The sequence below is a fragment of the Syngnathus scovelli genome, chromosome 16 (assembly GCF_024217435.2).
Source record: "Syngnathus scovelli strain Florida chromosome 16, RoL_Ssco_1.2, whole genome shotgun sequence".
Taxonomy (NCBI): Eukaryota; Metazoa; Chordata; class Actinopteri; order Syngnathiformes; family Syngnathidae; genus Syngnathus; species Syngnathus scovelli.
Genome location: NC_090862.1, coordinates 536,070 through 552,407, shown reverse-complemented (window position 1 = coordinate 552,407; position 16,338 = coordinate 536,070). Strand labels below are relative to the sequence as shown.

The 16,338-nt window shown below is 50.0% G+C and overlaps 1 long non-coding RNA gene across 1 annotated transcript in view; it reads right to left on the bottom strand.

Annotated features, from left to right (window-relative positions):
- Nucleotides 1-785: 785 nt before the first annotated feature.
- LOC125983671 (uncharacterized) overlaps nucleotides 786-16,338 on the bottom strand; it is a 43,987-nt gene continuing 28,434 nt past the window's right edge. Inside the window, exons 6-8 of the long non-coding RNA XR_007486769.2 lie at nucleotides 9,131-9,222; nucleotides 8,699-8,815; nucleotides 786-5,739 (exon numbers count right to left, since the gene is read on the bottom strand). This is a non-coding gene — a long non-coding RNA (uncharacterized lncRNA). The remainder of the gene's footprint in view (nucleotides 5,740-8,698; nucleotides 8,816-9,130; nucleotides 9,223-16,338) is intronic.

Sequence of the window (16,338 nt, the reverse complement as noted above, 5' to 3'; positions counted from 1 at the left end):
GTACACATCAAAGGATGAACAAGGCGCCCGCCATTTCTTCCAAAAGAAGGAACGGACCCAAGAGAAGAACATCAAAGACTGTTTTGACTACGAAGGCTGCAAAAAAACAATGGAAGCACCGATGACGATACGAGCAACCTTAAGTTGCTTTCGAGTTTGATTTGTTTGCTTCTGCCATCGTTTCAATGTTCTGCCTGCCACTATGGGATAGATATGAACAATAGAAGATGGAAACGAAGCAAAAATCCACCACTTTGATTGGACTAAGTTTGGGTCAGCGACAAGATGCGCCCGTTTGCGTTGTCCTCATGGACGGACAGCCAACGTGATGCGAGGCCAAGGTCACGGCATTCGAGAGTGAGCGCGCCCGTCGTCTGTTTCTGTTGCAGCCGCGAAGCCCTGCTCATTACGTTCTCATGTCCCCATTCAGTGGCGCTGATCTCTTTAATATTCCCTCCGGCAAACACCCACCGCTGCGGAGGGCTACAATAAAAGCAGGTGCCTGGCCGGAGAGCAAAAAGGCGGAAACCCAAAGCCGTAATGAAATAACGCTGGGCTGGAAGTGGAGATCTCCGCTAAAGTGGGAAATATGCTCGGGAGGCTGAGCCATGTTGCCAGGCGACCGCTCCGCTGCTTGGAATGGCGCGTGCGTCCGCGCTGACGGACAGATGGGTTTAGGGAGGCAGGCAGGATGGGGGGGGCGGGGGGAGGCAGGGACCAAGGCAAGAGTCTGGAGGCCCAGTGGATGGATGCATGGATGGATGGATGGATGGATGGATGGATGGATGCCTTGTGCGTGTCGGGAAGCGCTTGTGACTCAGACTTCCCACTTTGGAACGGCCATAGCTCCGATTCGCAATGTTACGCTTTTAGACACTGGCCTGGCCTGGCCTGGCCTGGCCTGGCAGTCCTTGACTTTTGTTGTCCCTGCACAGCCGCGCATGGAGGGATTTTCATTGTCACACGACTTTTGCATCGAGGGGAGCCGTTCTGGGCCGGTCGTATATTGTTCTTTTATGATCTGCCGCTCCCATTTGGACTCGGCCAATGATTAAAAGTCTTCCAGCTTTGGGAGCGTAAACCCTTAACGGATAATACATCTGACATATGAAAGAATTGGCCCGGCACAATCCCATTTGTAATGGATTTTTTTTCTTCTTCTCATTTTGAGAGGCTCTGGCTTTAAAGCAAAGTGGAATTAATTTGTTGCGTGCGCATGCGAGGCAGCTGAGCGTCACTTGACCGCGCGCGGCCCAACGTGCATAGCGAATACAGAGCGAGCCAGCCAGCCAGCGAGCAAACGGCGGGGCCCCTAGAAATTCGCCGTCCTTCATTTCCATTCAATGGCCGTATATATTTCACTTTTGCCTTCGCTCCCTTTGCTTTCTCATCATCCGGCTTTCTTATTCAAAGCGAGGGTGGGCCGACGAGGCCAGAAAAGCCCACCTTCTTACAAAAGCGCTTTAATATCTGCTTCCGGTGAGCCGCAAACCAACATTGGGCACTTCATGGTCCGCTCCGTGTGTAAATAGCGCGCCCCCACTCTCATCTTGAATTTATTAGCGACTCCTAAGACCCCAGCGCGGTCTGGACCGCTATTGTTCGGGCTTGAAGGCCAGTCGGCGCTTTCGAGCCACAAAACGGTGCCACACTGGGACTGACTGGCTAACGCTAGTGCAGGAAACCATTCTTACTTTTCAAGATAGAAACTCATTTGCTTTGCTCTTTTTTGTCATGTTTAGCTCATACGTCCAAAGCAGACGGACAAAGATAATAGTCGGCTGATGACCGGTTCTCCAAATCGCAGTGTGAATTCTTCTCTTGGACACGCGCCATCAGCACAAGTGTTTCACAAGTGTCTTTTCACCGAGTCCTTCATTATAATCAACGGCGCTGCTTTGTTTGTCATGCGCCTCACGTCGTCAGTCTGTAATGGATTCCCTCCCAGTGGAGCGGCCAGGCACGACTCCACGACCACCGCCAGCGTTCAACCTACTTTCTCGCTTTCCCACACAAAAGCGGATAATATGTCAAAAAAGGTTTGAAAAGCTGATGCTCGCTAAATGCAAATGTCAATGCCTGTCAGCTTGCTAGCTTGTTGGCTCGTTAGCGGGCCGCGCTAGTTTTCTATGGAGGAATCACCGTTTAGATTTCATTTGGACCCGGTGAAAGGTGAGCTGGAGGCGTAAAAGTTCACAGACGGGGCCGACTAATTAGCGCAAGAGAGATATTTTTATTTACCCCCTATGGAGACAGACATAACTGGACCTGCACGCCCCGGAGAGGGGGGCAGCAGCAACAAAGAGGGAAAGAAAAGAAAAAAAATCGGAGAAAGATGAGAGCAATTCTCACGAGGTGTGAAATTGGAGAATAAACAGAAGGGGAATGCAGGAGAACACAGGCGGTAAAAACAAAACACACGGCATGGTGTCACTTTGGGCTTTTGATAGAAGATTTTTTGGGCTTTGTTTCTCCTCACAGTGTATGTGTGTGTGAGACGCAGTCAATAAAGAAGATGTGCAATCTGGCTGGGCTCAGGTGTGATGAGAATTCCGGATGACTTTTGAGGAAGGCGTTGGGAAAAGAAGGATGCATGCGCCTGGCGGCTGGCTGGCTGGCTGGCTAAGAGCGATTTCATCAAGTCACCGGCTTAAGCCAAGGGACTTGCTGTCCTCGCTTCCATTGATGAGAACAGGTCGGGCAAAGCCTGTTGAAGGGCGAGCCACCTCATACATGACGCTTGGCATCCTGCGCATGCTGGCAAAATGAGGGATTTGGTGGCCCGCCTCAAACGGGAGCCGGCATCACACACACACACACACAAATGAAGCTTCTCTACTCTTGCCGCCATGTTTGACCGTCAAAATGACCCCGTGGCATCATCGACGGACCATTTTTGCTGATGGATTTTGACACAAAAGCAACCATTAAATACAACCAACCGATAGATACGCCTTCAACGCATTCAACCGAAAGAGGATTTCCAGCCAAAGAGCGGGAGAGCAGTCTCCAAAGATGATACGTAGCCGAGTGTGATTAATCAGGGACAGACGGCTAAAGCTTAATTCAAGCCCCTATCAATTAGCCCAAGGCTAATTATCTAGTCGACACGCCACCCGGAGAGCGCTGAAGCCGCTCGCTCGCTCGCTCGGTGCCGACAGAGTTGCGGGACGCCGCCTCGCGCGCGCGCGCAAGGTCGTGCCAATCGCACACTGCCGTGAAAATATACAGGACGAGCATATAGAAGCTTGATATTCAAATGTGTGTGTAAGTGGGGAGAACCAAGCGCCCGCGGGCTTCGCTTTACATTCACAAGCAGGCTACGGATTAAAGCCACGGACGGCACAACCCAATTACACCTCGCCGGACCCAAAGAGCAAGAAATAAGACGGTGGCATGTAGATGAAGGAGGCTTGAGGGAGCTCAGTCGCCGAGAAAAGGCCGCCGCCGCCTCCGACGACGACAGACGGTGAAAGGACGGCGAAGGAGAGATTGTCTCCGAAGGGGAGGGGGGGGGTGCTTGTACGGATGGATGCGACGCAAACGAAGGTGTTAAGAACAGAAAGCGAGCGGGGGGAAATTGGATTTATCAGAGGCGAGAGGAATGCAATGTCAGACACCTCCCTGGGGGGGGGGGAAGCTGAGACGCTTCGGTGGCGACGTGCCACGACTCCGAGCGGCGCGACTGCGCGAAAACCTCGGCGCCAGAGAGAAAAAGCACGCCAAGGTCGAGGCCGCCGAGTCGACAAAACACTCCGGTTTACTAATAGAGGCCAGTGTTTGGCCTTAATTGCTGGCTGTCACTGTCGCCGCCACCGCCACGACAATAACTCTAGCAGAGGAGTATTCTCTCCTCGGCGAATGTTGACACAATCCCGCAAAGAGGAGCCCATTTCATGACATTCTCGTGGCCAAACCTCGACACCACTTGGCATAGGCGTAAAGGCTTGACATTGAAACTGTCCAGGATAACCGCTTCTGAGGAGAGCAGCAAAATATCACAGCTAACATGGCAAGCAAGGCAAAAGAAAACGGCCGAGCGACTTCCCGTTCCCGTTAGTTTGCGCTTCCTGTCGTACTTTTCCACGGGCCAAGTGACGGCTGCTAAAATGTTCGTTCTCTCCAGGCCCAGCAAGCGACTTTTTGACGGTGTAAATATTGTATGAGGCCAAGCAGGTCCAAGACGAAATAAATAAGGCATGGTCGTGGCCTTTTGCTCCAAGAGCGCAGCCTCGGCTAGCCGCTACTCTTAAGTCCAGAGGGTGAATTTTAATCGGGCCAAGACGTGCGGAGCGCTTAACGAGGCTTTCATTCACCGCAATGTTTAGAGCGGCTCAATGCAGATAAATTCTGCTTTGCTGCAACAGTTAACTCGGGCTACAACTTAGTTGGATACTTGGCAAAAGTTAGGAAATTCATTTGTAACCCCAAAAGACTTCACATGAACGTCAGCTCATATGGTGTGGCCAAAACTAGATTGAAAAATATTTAGGAGTGCTTTCTGATTGAGACATTTATTGCTGACGTGAAAAGTGCAAGCGCAGAGGAGCAGATCTTGGCAATTTTTTTTTTAACGCAGCCAGCAGTTGCTTTAAGACGCAGATTTTTTGGTAAACTTTCCTTTTTAACTTGTGACCTTCTCACATCACCTAGCATCTCCCGTCCTCCCTCCTGGCATCTGTTAATGAGCAACGTCTCAACGCCAGTCCATCACAGAGACTCATTACAGGAAGGCTGGCCAGGCCGCATTTTAATAAACAGACTAAGGCCGGCGCTGAGCTTAGCACGTAAACACGCTCAACCTTGAGGAGGCCAAATTATTTTGGCCCAAATAAATCAAGAGTTCACAGACCGGAACCTCCAGGCTTGGTAAATAACTCTGGATTAATGAACCAACAGGTTGGAAATTTCTTTTGAAGACTTGAAAACTGACCAGTGTATTGCCTTTGACAACTTGTCGAATTATAATCCATACAAATAATGTGTATCCAATTTTTTTAAGGCAGGTTACAAGTAAGATAAGAGCGTACGCAGCGGGCCCACGCAGCACGCGGGCCCACGCAGCACGTGGGCCCACGCAGCACGCGAGCCCACGTGCTGCGGTCTGCCTGCGCGCAATAAGTCGCGCTTCATTAAAGCCAAATTTCATCCACGGCGCCTTTACAAGCGCCCATGTGCGCGTGCGCGCTTTGAACCGCCGGGGAAATACAATTCCATTCCGTTTGGAGGTTATCTTAATATACGAGCTTGTCTCCACCGCGCTGCACGGCAGTTACGAGGCGGCCAAACACCCGCAGCATGGCAATATCGCTCGGGCGCCTTTTCAGCACACAAAGCAATTAGCAGACTGTGCGAGCGTGCGCGCAAGCGTCTTTCCCTCCACTAATATCAGCATCCGATGTTATTAGCACACTGTTCACTGTGGATTACTGTTTGTTTGTTTGTTTGTTTGTTTGTTTGTTTGTTTGTTTGTTTGTTTGTTTGTTTGTGCCTGGCTCCCCTAATCGCTACGGCAATCCTCCGGCAAAAGGATGAAGCGCCTCAAAATGGCGTCTGCGAGCAGGTACAGTATCGCCTTTAAATCGGCAGGGAAAAAAAAAAAAGGTATGACTCACTCAGTTGTGACAAATGGAGTGCGATCCTTCCGCGCGTTGGCCCGCTATCTGTCGGCGCCGCTGTGACGCCCGATCGCTCTTCACGTCGCTATCCATCCGCCCTGGAGGCCCGAGCACCCTTCACCTGTCAAATGCGAGAGGAGGACCGGGCAGGGTTAGCGTGACGGATGTGGAGGCCACGCATCTATCTGTAATAGCCTCTCACTCGCAGGATGATAAATGGACTTGAAATTGGAACATTTAGTAAGTCTTTATAGCAGCAGCAGCAGCAGCAGCAGCAGCAGCAGCAGCAGCAGCAGCAGCAGGCATAATCTAGGGCTAAGACAATTTGGGCTCATTTTACGTACGACACTTGTCTGGTTTCCCAATATTTCGCTTATGTCCTCTGTTTAATGACAGCAATAAAGGAAAAGTTAAGTTTGGCCGCATTTGATTGAAAGCAAGTGAGCTGATGCACAAATAGAGCAGAAAAGCAGGCAGGCGTCTTTGACCTTTAGCAACAGAGAAATGTCATCCTCATTGGATGAAAAATAAAGTCAATCATTAATTGCAAATATTAAAAGGAAAATGTGGGACCGAACTGTCGACCTTTAAAAAAAATGCATCCTTTTTAATTTCAGTTCAAAAATATAAATAGCCTTTTTACCCTTCCAAAAACTGTCAAATCTGGTGCTTGTCCCCCCCACCCACCCCCCACCCTTCCTCCTCCCTTGCTTCCCGATGAGACAGGGCCTCGTCACGGAGGAGGAGGGAGGGAGGGAGGGAGGGAGGGAGGGAGGCAGCGACAGGCTTGTACAGCATGCAAAACAAGGCCCCACACACACACCCACAAAGACACGTCTACCAATAGACACGATGACTACCAAATTCAGCTTGTGTGAGAGGAAGGTCAGACACACAGACTAGCCTGTCTCAAATTTAAGCGCTGCTCCAAAAGACGGACGGCACACTGATCAAGCTGCATTATTCGTCCGTCCGTCCGTCCGTCCATCTGTCCGTCAGTCCATCCGTACATCCGTCCGTCCATCCATCCATCCATCCATCCATCCATCCACCCACCCACCCACCCATCCATCCATCCATCCATCCATCCGTCCGTCCGTCCGTCCGTCCGTCCGTCCGTCCGTCCGTCCGTCCGTCCGTCCGTCCGTCCGTCCGTCCGTCCGTCCATCCATCCATCCATCCATCCATCCATCCATCCATCCGCCTATCTACATCACAATATCCATTAAAGAAAGCGTACAATAGCGTACTGCATCTTTGCCAATTATAGCACAAAATGGAAAACTTCTTTCGAGGTTTTTCGACTGACTCAAAATAAGAAGAATGATAGCGATGACGGCAAGCATAATGCAGAAGGAGACAAACACGCAAAGCATCTTTGCAAGGTCCATCTGCACCATACTTGCTCATTGCCGCCAGCTGGCCCGGCCGGCCGAGTCGAGCCGCCGTTGACTTTGGCGCGTGCGCGATGACACCCGGCAAAATAAGTCATCACTTTGTCACGCCGCTCTAAAGTAGCCCGCGTTTCATAGGAAGGAGAACGTGGGGAAGCTTTTACACAACAGCTCTGCTTCAGTGGACTCCATTTCTCACTTTCTTAGCTTTGTGCTCATTACACTATTTGATGAAACGGCATATCAATAGCAATAGGAAATCAATATCCGCTGCCAAGCATTGTGCATTGTTTGAGTAAGTTGCTGATGCATCCATCACCCTGCCTGCCTGCCTGCCTGCCGGCGGTCTTTTTGGACCCCCCGCGGGCGGCGCTGGTCAGCGTCCCGACGCCCTCGGGGTGCCGGCTTGGCCTTTAGTGACATTTGTCGTGTTTATCCGGCGGAAGCAAACAGCGCTTGCTTGTGTATGTGTGTGTCTTTTGACCTCTATTCTCCAGAAATAATGATGGAAAGCGGCTTCCTTCCGTAAAGATGTCGTGGAGCACTCTCTCCGCTTTTCCTCCGCATACGTATAATTACGCTTGTAATTATAAACATTGTGAGGGGGCGCCAATTATTGGCAACAGCCCCCCCCCCCCCCCCAACCGCTTACACTATTTGTCCTCCAACAACGATTTTGTCTTTGTTGATCTCGTTTCGTTGGTCCCGATGACGCTTTCGCCGGCTCCCCCGTGGCCAATCTCGCCGCCGCAAATTAAACTGTCATAACGGCCGTAACGACAATTAATGAGCGGGATGGGGCGCCGGAATCTGCATGGGCGAGCACCTTGGGGCTCTCCAGCCATGATTTTGATGATCGATTCAGCCTTTTTGTAATACAGCGTGACTCGCGCTAACAAAGACACGGAACTTGGCTTCAAAGACACCACATTTTCTTGGATGCATTCAAAAATGCAGTTGGGTTGAGTGAAAACTCAAAAGTGTCTTGGACTTAAAACTCTTAAGACTCAAAAATGGTCCATTGTAGACTCCAATTGTCTTTGAAATCAAAGACAAACGTTCTTGCATGTTTCCAAACAAACGTTTCCTCGGTTCGTCAACAACCCGAAATGGACCTAGTTGCTTACAAAAACATGTAACGGTGTTCAATTAAAAAATAAAATAAAATAAACGGTGTCTTTGATGTCATTACGTCCGTTAAAGTGTCCTTGATTGGTGACATTTCTTTCCTCTGGATTTTCCAAAGCGAAAATTGTAATATATGAGATGGTCTTGGATTCTTTAAAAACTCAACACAGCCTTTGATGTGTGCAAAAACTGGGCTGGCCGGGCGGGCGGGCGGGCATTGATTGGAGCTCAGCGCAACGGATGAAAATGGGCTTCCAGTTAAGCTGCACGCACGCACGCACGCACGCCACGGCACGACACGGCACGGCACAAGCATGCAGTGACAGTAATAAGCTGCATATTAGCCAGAATGGTGATTAACGTGAGGTGTACCGTACTGCTCAACGGCCCGATAGAACATGGTGGAGAAACACTCTGATCTGGGGATTTAATTAAATTTCCTCAGGAGACAAAAATGGCTCCCACTGAAAATTAATGACTTCCTTTTATGGCACAATGTCCCAATGTGTGTGGGAGAAGACATTTGCCCAAGTGAAGACGACGAACGTCTTAACTCACCCATGGATGAAGTCGCCATTGAGGTAGGTGGCCGGCCGGCTGGCTGGCGACAAAGTCACAAATGTCCAGCTCCAGTCTCAATTCTTAACTTGAGCCTTTTGAGCAACTCCCAAGTTACTATGGAAAAGAAAAGAAAAAAAAAAAATGCAAATCATTCATTAGTTTAAGCAAGTCTGACAATTGATGGACCGGTAGACGGGTGAAATGAACCGACGTCCGAAAATAGCAGCGACAATTTTTTCAATTAGCGCTGTTCAAATAATTACAACATGAAAGCCATTTGTAGTCTTTTACTACTTTTGAGTAGCAAAATGAAGCAACCAAAGTAAAAGGAACAGATTTTCACTCGAAGCTATAATAGCATGTAGCATAAAATAACTAGAATAGCACTGAGCACAAACATTGTGTACTAGATCTCATTAAATGGCACACCTGAGAGCTCGTCAGCCTCTGCCCAGGGTTGTCGGCCATCTTGTCCAGGTTGTGGGGCGTCGCCGGTGTTCATCTGGCTCCTCAGCATTTGTCTAGGCAACACACACACACACACACACACACACATGCACTTGAGTTGTGTGGGGAAAGCTACAAATTCAAACGGTTACACCTCCTTCACCAAGTTGACAGAAAGTCACGCCATGTTTTACAAAGTGGAACTTGATGTCGACGCACGGCGCAGCCCGGCAAACAGGCGCAACACGTCGCCCGCTTGAGCCCGCTTGCCCGCTTGCCCGCCCGCCAGCCGGCCAGCCCACGACGACATTCTATTACATTTATTGGATTCTTTCCAGATGAGTGGCACGAGAGCGAATCCCACCGAGTCGGCTTTATCTGCACTAACCTGCAAGTCTCCCCGGCGAGCGCCTGGCGGGCACAACAAAAGCGCTAAAGCAATTATGACGGCGCTTTATCGTCCGCGGTGACCGGCGGCGGCAGCTCGGCCCCCGCGCACGGGCGGCTTAGCGAGCATAAACACATCGACATAATGGCGGCCGAGTCTGAGGAGTTGTTGCGCCTGTTTGCAGATAACGCCACGGCAGCGGCGGCAGAGGCGGCAGAGGCTTTGGGTTTGTCGCTCTGGCCCCAAACAATGCAAAACAAATATGGAGATGATTTAGGCAGATAACGGCAAGTTTAGTTCTATTTTCTCCTATCGACTATGAGACGTTTTTTTTTTACAGCGGATGGAAGATGACGAGAGCTAAACACTCGGGCAACCGAGACCGACAAAAAACATGAGCGAGTTTGATGGGGCAAAAAATTGCATTGTGGGGACCAAAAATATGCCTGAAGAATCTTGTAGTTGTCTTGTAGTAAATAGTGAGAATGCAAAATGAAGTTTTTGTAGAATCTCAGTGTGAGAGCATGCAAGGCTAATATGTTTATTAGTGAGGAGTTCCTTTCCATAAAGGTCTGTTTGGCCTGGGCTCAGACAGACCTTTGAATAAAGGCTTCCCATTCCCTTCCCTTCCCTTCCCTTCCCTTCCGTTCCCGGGGCCGTTCCACAACAGCAAAGCTTATAATTGACGTGGGTTGTTGCCTCGCCTCGCCTCGCCTCAGGGGAGCGGCTGCAATCATATTAATGAAGGAGGTGGCGTCACACCACGGCCAAACGGAATCTCAATAGCGACAACAATAAAGAGCTGCAGAGCGGGCCTCCATTAGATGCCGGCCGGTTATGAGCTCATTATTGAAAGCGACGGCTGCCGACAAGCGATCAGCCGTCTAGCACGGCTGGCCCAACTGTCTGTCTGTCTGTCTGTGTGTCTGTGTGTCTGTGTGTGTGTCTTTCTGATGAAGACGCCCACTTAAAGAGCAATTAAGATGCATTTCCCGGGCCCGCCGCAGTCTCATTTCCCTCTTTGAACCGCGCTGGCATCAATATTCAGCTCAACCTCACGTCACATGAAGGCGACTGCCTATGTGTTTTTGTGTGTGTGAGGGACACTGAGACACACACACAAACAAACTTCATTTTATACTGTCCCTGAAGGCAACAACAGATGAATGGACAGACAAACAGACGGACAAGAAAGCTCCGATTTCAGACTGCCCCTGAAGCCAACCCCTGACTGGACAAGAGATGATGTAATATTGCTGCCGAGTGGGGAGGGGGTTAGGGTTGGGGGGGGGGGGAGTGTGTCCAACGTGGGGATTGTTCCAAAGCTATGCAAACTTTCTATTTACTGCCTCTTTACGGTTGCCAGGGTTATTTATCTGCCCATAGGGAAAGTTGCAGGGAAAATTAGGGAGGAGGGACGAGAGGATTTCAGGCTCATTATTTCAGCCACTAACAGGACAATGAATTCAGCCGCTTTATTGAACGCGTGCATTGATAGCACACACGGAAAAAGCTATTCGGTCACAACACTGCTGCTTTGCGTGCGCCGCATTACGTCAATCTTTCATTTTTCTGATTAGTATTGAAATGTCCAGCTTGAATTCATACTACCATCATTGCTTCCGTCTTTCATTCTTCTTTATTATTGCGCTTATCAAGCCATTCATTCTTATCCAGATGAGAGGCGGGGTTCCCTCTCAACTGGTCACCAGCTTCATTTTCAAATCGTGTTCCTCTTTAATCCATTTTATTTCTATCATCATTACTATGTCAGGATGCAATTTGTTTGATCGCCTGGCCTTAATTCACAGCATGATGCTGCTGCTGCTGCTGCTGATGATGATAATGACGGCCTGAATGATTATTTATATATTTGAATATGTCCGATGCCCAAGTGCTTGTCCAAAGGTCACAAAACGAGTTCGTACTTAGCAATTAGCGCAAATGAACGGCCGATTCAAGTTCAAGTAAACAGATAAGCGCTAACAGCAGTATGTGATGCAGCCTGGTGAGCTCATACTGCAGCAACCAAAAGAAGGGCTAGCGGAGGAGGGGGGGGGGTCTCTAAGAAGGGGCGCATCGCAGCTACACAAATAGAGCATTAGCAGTTATTTTGCATTAGCATTATTTTGTACATCAACAGCTGTGACATGCAAGATTTGCAAACCCAAAATGTTGAGCTAACTTTTTTTTCCCATTTAGCTTTCTGCGGTCAACGGCTAAACTTTCACCGGGCGGGTCAAAATCTCGCTGTTTGTTGTCGTCCACGTGCGTCACTCTCGTTAGTGTGTTAGCACGTTAGCGAGCCACATGGCGAGTGGGAACGGGACATCAGCGGGGAGCTTGCGAGACTTTGGAGACTCTCCGTCCTTTTTTGTCACTTATTCACCACCGCACGATATATAAAAACATGCATTGTGTATTATGATGCTGCATAAAACAGCGACACGTGAGAACGGACACTCAATAAAGCTAAAGCTCATGCGCGTTGTGTGTGTGCGTGCGTGCGTGCGTGCGTGCGTGCGTGTGTGTCATCTTCCCCACTGTCTTGGCCACCTGCTCCAGACAACATCAACTCGACTCATTTATCTCACCGCAGGACACACACACGCGCGCGCGCGCACACACACACGCCTTGCTTGGCTAACTAAGTGGAGTGCAGTTGTATGGATCATTTTGACTCTCAGCTGAGATGAAAAGATGAGGGCGCAACGGAACAAGCGTCACGCACTTAAAGTGCACGGAGGCTTCGACCTCGACACCTGGAATACGATGGCCAGAAATGACCCCCTCCCCCCCAAAAAAAACCCAGAAAGGAGCCAAAACATCAAAAACCCGACAGTGCATCCATTCATCGGGTGCACAAAAAGAGTGAAGGGAAGCACAAAGGAGAAGTGCGAGGCAAGCAGGAAATTGAATGTCAAGGACTCTTGTTTGCTCCTGACAGAGGAGCTGCGAGTGTTTGCCTGAAGGCGACGTGCGCACAAAAGGGGAGGAATGATAAAAAGTGGAAAGAAAAGGGGCAAGATGAATGGATAATAAATACAGATGGAGGGACAGAGAAGAAGAATAGCAGGCACATTCTCATGTCCCATTTGGACAAAGCGCCAGCATTCTCACTCATCCACTTTCTACATCTGGCTCCATGAGTCACACTCCGTCCGGGAGGACGCAAGGTTGACGGATGGACAGAGGCCCATCTCTGAAGCAGGAGTTACTAAGTACATGCAGGGAACCGCTCGTCTCTAATGTTTTGGTCATTTGTACAAACGTTTGCATTCCACCGTCATCGCACGAGTGAGTGTATTCTCATCTCATCTCATCTCATCTCATATGTACCATCATATCCCCATAAGAGTCTCCTATCCAACTTTGCGTCCCTCACATCTTCACATCCTTCAAATCATTGCATCCTCCTAGTTTCTGATCATTGGATAGGATCAAGTCCTCATACGGCTGGCTTGATAGCATTCTCATTTTCTCCCAATTGCACGCTGGTCACATGACGGGCGGCATCGTCGTAGCCTCATCGTCGTCGTCTTGCGCAGCGCCCCGTGTTACTGAAAGCAAAGTGCTAATGATGTATGTTTTTCTTTCAACAAATGCCAATTAGCTGAAGTTTGATGATAATCACGATGATGCTGATGATGACGAGCACATCCAACCTGAGGTAAATCACAAGCATAATGAAGAATTATGGTCTCTCTATCACTGCAATCAGGCTTTTGTTGTGCTAATTAAATTCAGCGCGATGAGTGCGAAGCAGAGCCCGCCGCCGGTTACCGGGCGGGAGAAAAAGATGGATCGGCGCTAAAGCTCTCACGCTCGTCCCTCCAGGCGCTCGCAGATTGGCTTTTTTGGTTGTTTTTTGCATGATTTATTGTATGACATCAATCTTTTCTCCATCTGTTTATGGACGGGCGTTGCGTTTAGCCATGCGTGGGTTCACTCGTGCGAGCGGAAAAGAAAAACAAGTCCAAGTAAATTAATTACGGAAAACTCACATTTCCAAAAGGCACTCGCATAATAATAAGCATCTGTTTCGGAATTGGAGCATTCCCCCGGTGCAAGCGTAGCAATAGCTAACGGCTCGTAGTCTCGCCATGCTATCTAGCCACTGCGAGAGCCAGCTAACTGCTTGCTTGGATTGACACTATTGCCAATCATTCCGTGCGGTAAACGCACACCCGTACGCTACTAATTGACTTGCACTTGAAGAAAGATAGAAAATGCTAAAAGTAGCTGCACTTGGATGAGTTCAACTTGTAGCCACTTGACAGTGGCCAGAATGCAAAAAGTTGGATTGTGCTCATTGCTAATCGACAACAGTTTTACGCTACTTTAATGGAGTCGGTGGGTATTTTTGACGTCTCGCCTCGTGCTGCTGCAGGGCAAGGAGGATTTCCCACAATGCACCTGGCCCCGCCCGCCCGCCCACGGCCTTCCCCCCCGCCACTCGCCATCTGCTCACCTTCACCATCCATCCATCTTAGTTACTTACTCGGCATCTTCTGCGCTCGGAGCAGGTGCTCCTGCTTGACTGGCTTCTATTATTCACTCGGCGTTCCTATTAACGCTTTCGCATTCGGTTACACTCGCTTATCATCAAACACTCTTTGCTCCAACCAGATGGACCTCCAACCCGACTTTTCTCCTCGTGCTTTTTGAAGCTTTGAGATCAAGCGAGTCGGTTGAAGGGACGGACGGACGGGATGAATCCGACAGGCTGCATTTCGCAGTCGGGTCGAAAAGGAATTGGACTTACTAGTTCCGGTACAACTCTCGGACTTCAGTTCAGCAGTTCATTTTCCAGCCGCGCGGCACAAGTATGAAGCAGCCGTGATGTATTTAATGATGACTGATTAGAAGCTGAGCATAATTAAAGTCAAATCTCATTTCTTCCCGTCACAGATAAACAAACTGAGTCCCAAAGGCTGAGAAAAGATATGAATATGAAAATAGTGGCAGCGCACCCGCTCCTCGGAGGACGATAAATAACCATTACCAAAAGATTCATTCATTACCGACACACTGTGCTCTCCTTTGCGCTACACCCAAGAGTCGATCACAGCCATTTTAATATCATTGTCATTATTATTATTATTGTCGTCGTCGTCGTTTTAAACAAGGTCAAAGTGACGTGACCGCTTCCTCGCCATTCATATTTCTTTCACATTGTTTTTTTGTACGCAAAGCAATACTAGTTATCCTCGAAAAATAGATTTTCAACTCCATTATTTCAAATGGGAAATTTTGCTTGGTTTTTCAGTTTCCGGAAAGGACTTATCACATTTTGACTTCCTCTTGTGTGAAGTGTTCCTCGACGATATCATACTAAATGTAGCTAAGTATCGGTGGAATCATCTTTGGCGTGTTTGCCTCGAAGCGTGCGGCGAACCTCTCGTGTGAGGTGACAGCGTTGCTATCTGTGCAGGAACACCCGTAGGGATCCATTTGCATCCCGGGAAATCTCAGCTCGTCCCCGCTTTGCCGCGCTTTGCCGCGCTTTGCCTGCCTCCCGGGCAGAGAGGTCGCGTCGTCGCTAGGGAGGAGAGAAAAGCTCATCCGTCACTTCTGTATCAGTGGAAGCAAAAGTACCAGATTGTGCCTGTATGGCGGCACCGGTTGGATTTTTCTTCCGCATGGCACACGTTGGCTTTTTTTGCCGCATGGCACTAGCGTGAATCGACGGCTGCGTGATACCGGTCAACAAACTGGAAACCGACCGGTGGTGGAAAAAGGGAGAGCCACGCTGAAGACTCGGCCCGTCTTTGTGATGGGTTGACCTGGCTAACATGGATGCGGTTGAACATAATGCATCGCCGGGGCTTTTCTTCACCAAACACGCACTGGCCGCTGCCGCTGCCGCCGCCGTTCATCTGTTTCCTCCAATCGCTCGTTGGTAAGCACTTTGGAAGCTGACAGCGGCCATCCTTCACCAGGCTTCACCATATGCTGCGTGGCTATCACCCAGGAGAGCGCCACACACGCAGGCAGGCAAGCAGGCAGGCAGCCACGCAGGCAGGCAGGCAGCCACGCAGGCAGGCAGGCAGGCAGCCACGCAGGCAGGCAGGCACGCACCTCGCTCCAGATGCTCCCCCCGCACACACTGGTGCAGCAGCTATTTGCACACGCATGTCACCAGAGGAGACAAAAACTGGACAGACGTGGTCTGAGAAGTTGCTACTCTGCAGCCACGTGTGCCCATTGTGTGAATGGGAAGAAGGACTTTGCAGATGCACGCCACGACTAGCATTGATCTCACAAGTTGGACTTGGTGGCCACATGGCACTCAACCTGATAAGTGTGGTCACGCAGCCACGAGCGGAGTCCTCGTCTCGTATGCGAGTGAAGACGATCGAGACACTAAGAGAGCGAGCGAGCGAGCGAGCGAGCGAGCGAGCGGGGGACTTGGGAGGGCACCGAGGCAGGCAGACAGCCGAGCGAGCGAGCGAGCGAGCGAGCAGCCAGTTGAAGTCAGAAGTGGGCGGCAGCGCGAGATGAAAGCCATTTGGGTTTGAATGAGAGATGAAGGGAGGCAGAAGAGAGGAAGTGGAGGAGATGACAGAGGATGGAGGAGGACGGACGGGGGAGGCTGGCTGGGGTGGGGGGCTCTCAGATGCAGGACGGGACCATCTGGACCAGATCGGCGCCAGGTCTCCCGCAGTAAACATGAGGCCTCCAACAGATTTTTGGGTGCGCAGGCAGAGCGTCAGCAAACTGGAAGTGCCTTTCGCCACTGCGCCCATTTAGATTGACTTTGACGTTTCGGTCTACTTTGCCACAAAGTGGGGGGGGAAAA